This window comes from Oryzias melastigma, linkage group LG13 (genome assembly GCF_002922805.2).
Source record: "Oryzias melastigma strain HK-1 linkage group LG13, ASM292280v2, whole genome shotgun sequence".
NCBI lineage: Eukaryota > Metazoa > Chordata > Actinopteri > Beloniformes > Adrianichthyidae > Oryzias > Oryzias melastigma.
This window is the reverse complement of record NC_050524.1, coordinates 8,641,415-8,652,812: the sequence shown is the minus strand read 5'-3', so window position 1 is coordinate 8,652,812 and position 11,398 is coordinate 8,641,415.

The window sequence follows — 11,398 nt, the reverse complement described above, 5'->3', positions numbered from 1 at the left end:
ATGTAGACTTTTATTGAGGTAAACATTAACCAGACCAGTATTGCTACCCAATCCTTTCTCTTTGCATTAGCTCCTAATAAAACATGTTAAAGCGACATGTTTATGAGGCTTTTCAAACACTCAATGAATCTTATATATGTGCTTTATAAATACAAAATAGATCTATTTATTGATTCATATTTTAATTATCGTTTTCCTTATGTGTGGGTTTTAGGGACTGAAAGTACACATGGTTTCCATTTGCTCAAGAAAACTCTGGAAGCTCCCACCTCTTTGTCATCTTCAAGCTAAATTTAATGTAAAAGATATCTTATAGATTTCTGCATAGTCTAACTGCTGCCTCCAGCCTCTGAAAATTGCCACCATAAATCATTCGTGTTGAAAGCAACATCTAAATTCCTTGTGATACCCAAAACTGGACTCTGAAAAGAAGGCCCGTGCACTGATTCATTATATGAGCCCATTATGCCTGATGGATGGCATTTAAAAGGTGCTTCAGTGGAGACTTGGTCTTGGAAAAAGCATTAAGATGTATTTCCAAACTGCCCTTTGCTCTTAAATTAGTCTCTTTTTAAAAAAACTGTTAAAGAAAATGATAATTGTAAATGTCATCAAATAAAAGAAGAAAGGTTATTAATATTTTTCCTCTCTCTATGTAAAACAGCTTTAATAGCTCTGAGATATCTATATATGTATCTTTGCTTTATTTGTTTTAGTTAATATTTTGAATTTCCTCTTTTTTTTCTTCATATAAATAGATTAAGAATTATAAAAGAATGTTAACTTAAGTAGAATTGGTGATTTCAAACCAAGGTGTAAGTAAAGCACAAAAAAATTAAATACTCCTAGCATTTTTTTCATAAATACATAGATAAAAGTAAAAAAAAAAAAAAATTGCTAAAAGTTGTCCTTTTTTGTCATTTTTAACTGAGCTTAAACTTTGTGCCAACATGGTCATCCAGATGATTGGGATTCAAGCATTTAAACCGACTAGAGATTTAAAATATATGACATCACACAATTATATTTCAATGTTTTTGTTATTTTTACGAAAGAAAGTATGAAACCTGGAATTTAAGTAAGAGTCTAAGTAGTATTGAAGAATAAAATATAAACATTTATCATTTTTGCTTGATCTCCAATACAGAACGCCACACATTAATCATCTTTTGATCTATTTTAAAAGCATTCCCAGTGTTTTGATTTTTTTTTTTTTTATTGTGATTATGCCATTTTTAGCCAAAACTTAAAAATGTGTCACCTTCTAGGACATAGTTTCTGCAGAGCGACAGAAATTGTCCTTTGAGTTGTGGACAGTACTCGTAAGCCTTCCCTCATTTCCCATCATTCCTTTGTTTACATGCTCCCCTGCTAGCTTACAGCTCCTCACAACCTCAAGCTAACATTAGCGGTGTGAGCAATGTTGGATCTCTAGTTTTGAGCCAAATTCTAGCTCAAATGAGGAAAATTCACAACAATTTGAATAAAGAAACACTTAGAACACTTTATTTTTTTATGTATATGTCCTCCATCATGAGAATTGTTTTATATATATATGTGTATATATATATATATATATATATATAAAGATGATGCTAAATGAAGTCCTTGATTTAATGGTACGTTCCAAATGAGTAACATATGGCGTGAAGGGGTTAACCTTGTTGCGGGACACTTTTCAGATCTTCCTCGGTTCTTTGCCCGGTTGGCAGCTCTCCAACCTCTAACAAAGCCACCACCACCCAACCAAAATGACTGCTCCTTAATTAATATACTATCAATCACATCCAGTGACGCGTCGTTCTCCAGATGGACGAAATTCCAGGGACATTGTCGGGAGTCTTAACTGATTCGGATGGAAATCACTTTTATTCTCCAGGAATGCATTGTGTTGTGGAATGCACGGTGTTGGGAGAAATGCCCTGCAGTTCCCAAAACAATTAAATAGTTCAAGCAAACATTTCTTTGAAGGGCAAAAAAATGAGAAAAAAAGACTTTAATCCTATTACTCCACACTTCACAACACTGTCACTTGAGAATGTTTAGAATTTAATGACTATTTGGCGTCAAAGACGCGGCGATGAGCCTTGGCAGTGAAGCGACCAATCATGGTCAGGGTCAGGACGGGGCATCCTGGGTGCATTCCTTCATCCCTTCTCCATGGTAAGATTAGCCAACATTGGTACAAAGGCACATGAATACAGAATCATACAACAAGCCACTCATTCAATGAAAGCACGGTGGAGTGACAGGCCGACCTGAATAAGCATATAAACATGGAAACTTATTTCCATTGCCCTGAGTTTGCTGCTGCTGTGATCATTTCCTTTGGCAGATGTGGAGCTTCTTTTCCACAGGAAACACAAATGACTCACACCCTCGATCCTCAGTAAATTTTCTTCATTTATAGTCATGTTAAAACGAACGTACGCCCCACTGCAGCATCAATTATAATAATAAATCATGGGGTTCTTTCCAGGTTTTACAGTTAGGAAAGTACAACCTCAGATGAACAGCAGCACGTGATATATTACAGCGGGCCTTCGTTTAACACGACCCACAAATGGAAAGAAGGGAACACCTTTATAGCTTCCTTAGGAATTAAGGAGAAGGCAGCAGCCAGGTGATGCTTGTCAAATGTACACGGTCCGCTAATCGTTAGCAGGTGGGAGAACCTCCATAAAAGTCGTTTTTTTCTCGTTAAGGAGGATTCCAGCTTTTGTTTAAGTAAAGTTCTTGGAGAACCGATACTTGTAGTTTTTCGAAGGGTTACAAGGCCATTTTACATTTGAACCATTTAGCTAAAGATAAAAGATTTACAAGTAGAAAATGCTTTAGAAAGTTAGCAGTCCTCCTGCGTATTCAGCACAAGGTCGGAACACGCGTTGGTAAGAAAAGTTAGACAAGCGCCACGGAGCTCAACCTCTATCGCCCTCAGCTTTGCATACTTTTTGCTAAACCAAAATACTGAACTTTGTTTGTTTGTTTAGATGAGCTGACAAGGGATTTCTCTTAAAAATAAGAACACGTCATTCCATCCAGGGGTTAAAAAGTGAAATTTTAGAGAAACCATCATTTCTGTATATTATTCATTGCACAGTTTAGTGATGGTGTTAGGTCAAGCACATCAGCACATCAGAACCCGACAAAACAAGCTCTGTAGGACTAAATTATATCCAGCTCGGCTGAAATAACTAGTTATAATTCACAACATCCAGTTTATATCTTTGGGTGATGGGGAAAGGGGGCGGGATTGCTCCACGTCAAAGGCCCCGCCTACAACTCAGGCGAATTTCTAATGAGGAACTATCTCTCTGCAGAAACCATATGTCCTAGAAAACAACACAAGTTTTTGATTTCAGAAAAAAATGTTATAATCACAATTAAAAGACCACTGAGTACGCTTCTAAATGGAGTGGGTCTTTGAGATTTTCCATGGAATTATTCCAATTTCTAACATTTTGGGTCCTCTTACTAACATTTTGAACATCAAACATTTTAATATTTTGGGCTTATTTTATTATTTTTTTAAGTTATCAGTAATTTCTGTCTAAATGGTTCAATTACCAAGTGTTCAAATGTTATATGTGAAACTGTTTTAACAGAGAAAGTCAAGTTAAAACTGGGTAAAATTCAATGTTGATTGATTTAAACTTATCAAAAATGGAGTCCTTCCAAATTTCTGTCTACTTGCGGAAATACAAAAACAAATCCTGTTCAAATATTTGAGATTGAGGGTTTTATGAAAATATTACTTCAACATAAAATAAATTTTTATCTTCCAACAAATGTTGGCCTTTTTTTTGTCTTAGTTGGTAAAAATAAACATCAGGAGATGTTCAAATACCCATCAGCCAGTGGGACTGAACCAATCCTCAGGATTCTTCAAAGTATCAACTTGATATGGTCAATATCTTACCTCTAAGATCTGCTCATCCTCTGGAATTTACCTTAAATTTATAGAGTGAAGCTCACACGAATATAGTGAGATCAAAGGCCAGGAACACACAGCTGTGGCCACGCACATCCATCCTGTGAAATCTCGGCCAGTAATCATCTATTACTTTAAATCATTCAGCTGATAACCTCCATAGCATGCGATACAGTCTTTTGTGGGAAAAATAGGTCCATCTTGGGAAACATTATACATGTTTGACAGAGCTTTAGGAACAATGTTAAATAAATGTATGGCACACTCAACGAGAGGGATGGACTACAAAGGTGATGGGGAGTAAATTTAACGTTTGAAGGACCCAAGGGAATCGCCTACATCAGTAAGTCATGTTTCAGCATTAGTAATGCACAGATGTTCAAAAAGAGAGCTGCTGGACTGTCAAAGCCACATGTGCGCTGCTTTGCACAAACACTATAATCAGTAGCGCTATAAAAGCCAGCTGCTGAGCCCACAGTCAAGGCAGCGAGTCAAGACGTTCAGATAAATACACCCGTGCGTTGTGAGCAGAGGAAATAGGACAGAAATAATTTTGTAAGATCTCAGGAAAATAACCAAATCCGCCTTTTACCTCATTTTGATGAAGTTTTCAACCAAAAGTTTTTGCAACTATTCAGTAAAAACGAGTATTTACATATGCTGATGATCACTGTGATTATAATTAATAAAAACACTAGTTGTAAGGCATCAGCATGTACAGTCTAAATGAAAAGTCAGGCAGCTTTACCAACATTTCTGTGAGTTTTCTAATTTAGTTTTAATTTGACCCACTCAGATTTAAATAAATGTTTTTTAATGTGCTCTTGTGGCATTTTTCTAATAATTTATCAAGAAAATTAAGCTTAAAATTGCATTTCTGGGTCTTTATTTCTATTTTGATCCATCCACTTGTAGACGACAAGACCCATAAATTTCCTTGCCCGAGTTGGCATCTGGCTCAAAACTGTACAGCTGGAAACCTCCGATATTGCTTGCCAAGCAGGTGGGAAACAGTGTAATCAAAGGGATCATGGGAAATGAGGGCTGGCTTACTCTATGCCAACAGCTCCACCCATAACTCAGAGACAAATTTCTTATGAACAGCAGCCGCTCTGCAGAATCTATGTCCTATATGACACAGGATTATTGATTTTGCTTAGAAATGGTATAGTTGTAATTAAAAGACCACTGATGACGATTTTACAATAAATCAAAAAAACAGTTCGAGTGGGACTTTAATATATTCAGACTTTAGTTACTTTATGATGAATAAAAAAAAACTTTTTTTGTAAAAATATGACAATCTGAAATTTTAGTTCCACTCCAATCCTCCTTTGATCTCTTGTAAGTGTTCCTAGTGTTCTTTTAATCGTGGTTATGCTGTTTTTATTGATTTATTTGAAGTATAGATTGTGAAAAATACAGGGCAAAACACAAATATTTCAAACTCATTGCAGAAATAATGAAATTAATTGATTAGAAAATAGAAAACAAACAGCAACAAAACACACTTATGTCACATTTGGTTCATTACATTTTGTAATTATTAACTAAAGTCAAGTGGAGTTTAATTGACTGCTTGAAAAGTAATGGAAAGAAGCAAATGTGTTTTATACCACCTCTACTTAGTTATCTCATTTTACAGTTTTGCATAGTTATGTAATCCGGTTCTGATCAGATCAAATGCAAGTTTTTTTTTTTTTTTTTTTTTTAATTCCTAATAACAAAGTGAAGGCAGTTCGGCAAAACAAAAGAAAAACATGTCATTTTCTGGAACAAAGCTTCTGCAGAGCGGCAACTGTTCACTAAAAATTTACCTCTTAGTTGTGGGCGGGACAATAAAGTAAGCTTGGCCAATTTTCCCATCATCCCTTTGTTTTTCATGCCCCTACCTGACATTACAGGTGCAACAAAAAAGGCGACCAATATCAAAGCTATTCAGCTGTACATGAAATGACTAATTGGATAAAAACTCACAACTTTAAGCCACATTTTCATTATATATGTCCTCCATCATGAGAAAAACGCTACATGAACATGTTTAAAGAACACATTTTTATGTAAATTCTTTGGATCCACCTTAATGTTACTAGTTAATTTCTCTAATATGACACTAGTAGCTCTACAGAGACGCTGGGTGGTTTCCAAAGAGCTCTGTTCCACAGCTGAACCCACTTTAGCATGCCTGTTTTCTCCACAGCGAACCACAGGCCCTTCTGTAAAGTTGCAGCGCTTCCGCTCTGTGCCTCTCAAAGCCTTTCAGGCCCTCCTCACCATAACACTGCAGCCAACGCCGTTGAAGGATCAAAGATCGCCGTCTTTGCTTAACAAACACTAAGACACTCTGCCCATCAGAAACATCTGGGAGTGGTTGGCTGCAGCTGCTGGTGTGTGCCCACGCCCCTGCAACAATACGACCAGATGTGAAGAGCATCTCACGTAAGCTGCAGATGTTTTTATTCCTCAGAGTCACTCACCACAGGGAAATGATGGAGGATGCTTTCTGAAAGCAGAATGCTCTCTGAAGCACTATTAAATTTAGACTGTTTATGCTGCACCCATACGGTGCCCGAGGACATGCCACCAGCTTGTGGGTTTGTTGCTATTCAACAAATAGTGCTGAACTCCAAGAGTTTGCAGAAAACATCACTTAGATTTTTTTTCTAAATGGGTGAGCTTGAATATTTACAACTGCGATCCCATTTATGACGCAGACGCGACCGCTGCTGCACTGTTTTACTCGTTTCATAAAATAAACACTCACATGTGACATTCTACAACCGTGCTGCCTTAATTTGGCAACTGATGTGCACGTTTTATACACATATGGTGCATGTTTTAGACATTTTTTCAAGGCTAAGTATCCCATCCTATTTCTTAAAGTTCAGATTGTTTTGTAATAATTGTTGCTAAATTCATTTGGCAAGAGAAAAACTTCTTGTTTTGAGTAAACATTTTAAAATTCCATTATCTTTTGATCTATTTTAAAAGCATTCCCATGTGATATTTTAGTGATTAGTGTTCTGTTTTTACCCGAAATCAAAAAACGTGTCGTTTTCTAGGACATAGTTTCTGTAGAGTGTCAGGAGTTCAGCAAAAATTCACCTCTAAATTGTGTTGGAGTAAGCCTGCTCTCATTTCCCATCATCCCTTTGATTACACTCTCTCCCCATAATTTACAACTCCTCGCATCCCCAACATAAAATTACTGTTGCAGCAAATATGCAAGAAATATAGGAGCCAGATGCCAGCTTGGGCGAGGAAGACGTCTCTTGGTCAGCAAGTGGATACATCGGAATGGAGCAGAGAATTGAGATCGTTCGGCCTGCCGACTGATTATAGCCTTTTAGGCTAATTTGGATCCCTATAGACGGGTTGATGGTCTCTAAGTAAAAAGACAAGTTAAATCAACAAAGAAAAGATGACAGAAAGCAGACAACAGACTGCAGCACAGATGTCATTGCTGCATTTTTTTTGTCTGTTCCTTATTCACAATGATTTAAAAAAAAAAATCAGAAATGCAATTTTAATCTTAAAGGGCCATATCATGCTTTTCTTAAGTCTTTCAGAGTATACTATATCCATATATATGATCAAGTATTACGTTTTGGGACAAAATATTTATTAAAATATTAGTTATTTTCTTTTTTTTTTCCTATACGGAAATAAGACATTTGGATCTCTTATGCACTGCCTTTCTGTGCTTGTTTCGTGACATCATACTATATATCTGCCTTTAGTTGCCCTGGCCATCGCTACACTGGTTGTAGCGCAGAGAAATTTGCCGTTTGTATTAGTCTGGGGGAGGCGGCAGCGCAGACTCTTCCTGGAAGGGGCTGTTCCCATTTGTGACATCAGCTTGTTAAAACTCACCTTTATTTGTAGGTTAGGAGGGGCTGGTGCTCAGACTGCAGGTTTTTAGAGGGATCCCCAGAAATGTGAATGAATCATTTTAGGGTTGTTTATAGTGAGGAATTGATATTTTTAAACACTTAAAACCTCAAAAAAAATGATTTAACATGGTATAGGCCCTTTAATTTTCTTTATTTTTGTCCTCCATCATGGTATTTATGCCACAAGAACATATTAAAAACATCATCTTCTTTAAATCAATTCATTTCATACAGTAATTTGTCAAATAAAGTATATTTTTTAACTGACTTCATCAGTCAAGTCTCAAATGTGACCTTTTACAGTTTTGAGGGTGCAACAGTAAAGATGCAAAGAAACGTGGACACCCACGGAGTGATTGGAGGGTTGACATATTAATGCAGTGGCTCTGATGTTAAAACCAGACCTGACGTGGTCTGGATAGTCTTCCGCCTCTGCAGACTCCCTGTGATGATTAGAAAAACACTTTGGTGGATATTTCTCAGTGTTTGCTATTCCCTTTCCTTTGTTGGGCTGGTCTCTTTCTGTCTTCACAACATTAAAACAACATCTTTGGCACAGGTGTAAAGGATAAATAAGATCAGAAGCTAAGTTTAGGGGGTTATCCTCCATATGACCCTGCCATTCATATGAATGAAATGGTTTTGTTCTGTTCATCAAAAGGAAGGCTTTCGTTTTCATTGGCTGTTGACCTACCAAAGCAAAGATTTTTATCCTTCAACATTTCACAGGCTGGTTTTGCTTTTGACGAGCGCCTTCTTTGCCCTCAGTGTGACTCCACATCTCATAACCCACAGATTTTGAATTTTATGACAGTCTGTTGCCAGAATGTAACTGAATGCTGCTTCCAGAGAGCTTGAACAAGCAGCCCAATGAATGAATAATCTTGTTTTTTTTTTTAAAACAAAAAGTAGTTGTGACAGGACTTACCGATGACTGCTTTTAGACTTGTAAACAATGGAAGACATTAAGGTTATTGTATGTCAATCCGTCTGAGACCTCTTTCCTCACACAATATCCAGGAGGAGAACCTGTAAAGTTTACAGGAGCACAAACAAGGTAGTCTCAATCCTGGAGGTGATGCCTTAGTCACAGCGTCTCTTAAGGATGGGTTCATGCTGTCTGCACGCCATAAAAATGGGCAAACCTGGTGTAGACCAGTTGGTGAGCCTGTAGAGCAAAAATGCACATTTTTGCTATGGGGATGCTGCACTCGACAGGTCGTAATCGAGTCAACATGTACAAGTAAACAACACGTAAGGCTGAAGTGGGTGAGATACCTGCGCGCTGCAAACCAAACTTGAGGCTTGTGCGAACACACACGCACCTACGCCCCACCGCAGTGATAGGGCGGTCGATCTCTGATCGGAAGCTTTCAGGTTCGATTCCCGCCTTGCCCGTCCATGTGTCAAAGTGTCTTGAGCAAGACACTGAACCCCACCTTATCTCTGGTGGAAAGTTGGCACCAGTGTGTGTGAATGGGTGAATGGGACTGTAAAGTGCTTTGGGCCGTCAAGGAAGGTAGAACAGCGCCATACAAGTATACAAGTTTACCTTTAAGATGCGGTCCCACCTGTTTATAACCCTCTACAGGCCTGGACAACCCATAAAATGGGTAACAGCCATACGGATGCTGCAAAGTTTCACCTCAAAGTTCGAAATATATACTTCATTTTTGTGGCCAGTAAGCCATTTGTTTATAATACATCGCTTTGAAATGTTCTCTACAATTGAGTTTTTCTATATATAACAAATTATTTCACTTTTAACAATAGCACGCTCAAGTTCCTTTCAAAATAAAACTCATTTTTGTTTAATCAGATCCTCCAGCTGCAGCAGAATGACTTTAATTAAAAATGCAAGAAACATGCGATTTTCCAGTATTATGACTTTTGTGTTCCTTTGACATTTTTCTTCTTTTCTAGTGAATAAAAACATGACAATATTAGTGTAGAATCCAAATTATTTTAAGATTTATACATGTAAATGCAACAAGATAATGTCAATCTGATTATAAACCACTCTAAGAGTACATTAAACATTTTAAAATTATTTTAATCATTTAGAACCTATCCATAAATTGATTAATTAGTTAATTAATTAGTTATTTGTATAAAAAAATGTAAAGTGTGTTTTCTAGAAGACTATAGGTTCAGCATATACTTCAAATATACTAGGTTCTGAGTTCTGTCAAAAAACGAAAAACAACAGTTGTGCCAAGTAGAGCATCTAATGGTAAAAAATAAACATTATTATTGTCTTTTGACTATAGCAATAAAAATCTACTTGGACGATGGGAGAGAGGGGTTCAAACTGACATTTACTTTAAAATAAATGTATAGAAATATTCTAAACAAATGTCTTCAAGCCACCGTCTGTGTTTTAGTAATTGGTTCAGGTTCAACATGCTTTTTCCATATCAGCTCTGAGTGGTTGAGCACACTCTGGCATGAAAGAGAATGCTGTCATAAATAACCCCTTTTTCTTCAAAAAAGGGAGCAGCTTTTTCTGCCGACTTGATCACACGTGGCTGGTTCCTCTTTGAACTGCTGACCATGCTGCTCCTGCATCCCATAGCTATAAAGGCCTAACCAAGCCTGTCAGAGTGGTGACAGGGTTGTTAAACCCACCATTTTGGTTCACATGGAGGATATTTTAAGAAAAAGAGAAGACTTGGCCAAAACTGCAAAAATAAACCCAACGTTTTTATGGATCGGACAAATTTACTACCCTTACTTCCTCTGTTATCTAGTGGTCTGACGGTGGCTGTGTTGTCATCTGTAAAATGATAATATTTCGAGAAACAGGCTATCTTTAGTGGTTATGGGGAAAAATACAGAAGTGTGAAGCTTTTTTTCTCGTTTGACAACAAAGAAATCTCTGTTTGGTTTCTTTGAACTATGATTTAAATCAAACCATGATCAGTACATGCTGTACTCCAGGAAGATTTTAGGACTGAAGACACTACTACAGAGTATGTATAACACTTACAACATGAATGTATTAATTAAAAATATAATTTCCTGCAGTAGTTGTAGCCTGTGTCACAAATAAGGCTGGATTTTAAAAACTGAATGATCTGTATAAAATTGGCTTTTATTTTGAAGATTAATATTGATTCAAATGTATGTATTAAATCTCATTTACATGTATTTTTTTTTGTTTTGTTTTTCAGCCTGAAAGCTACTTTCACTTAGTTCCAAATGTGAAAATGTATAATTTTACAAATAAAATGTCCAGCTTTACAAAGTCTATATATAACTAGTTATAAGATAATTATTTTTATAGAGAAAAAAAGCTGCTTTTGAATGGAAATTGAAAAAATAAAATGCAATTGTAAATGAAAATTAAATGTAATCATTATTTTGGAACTGATCCTTTGTTACAAAAGTATCAAAAATGTGAGATTTTCCTTTTTTGACCATAACATAAGGTAATTGAGGTGATACAATTTGAAATAAAAACTGGGAGAAATGAGAGTGAGACAACACTGTCAGATGAGAATAAGTTAAAAACTGTGCAATTATGCTGTAAATTTTTAAGAATGGACTCAGTGGGAAGTCTTTGGTGTCACAT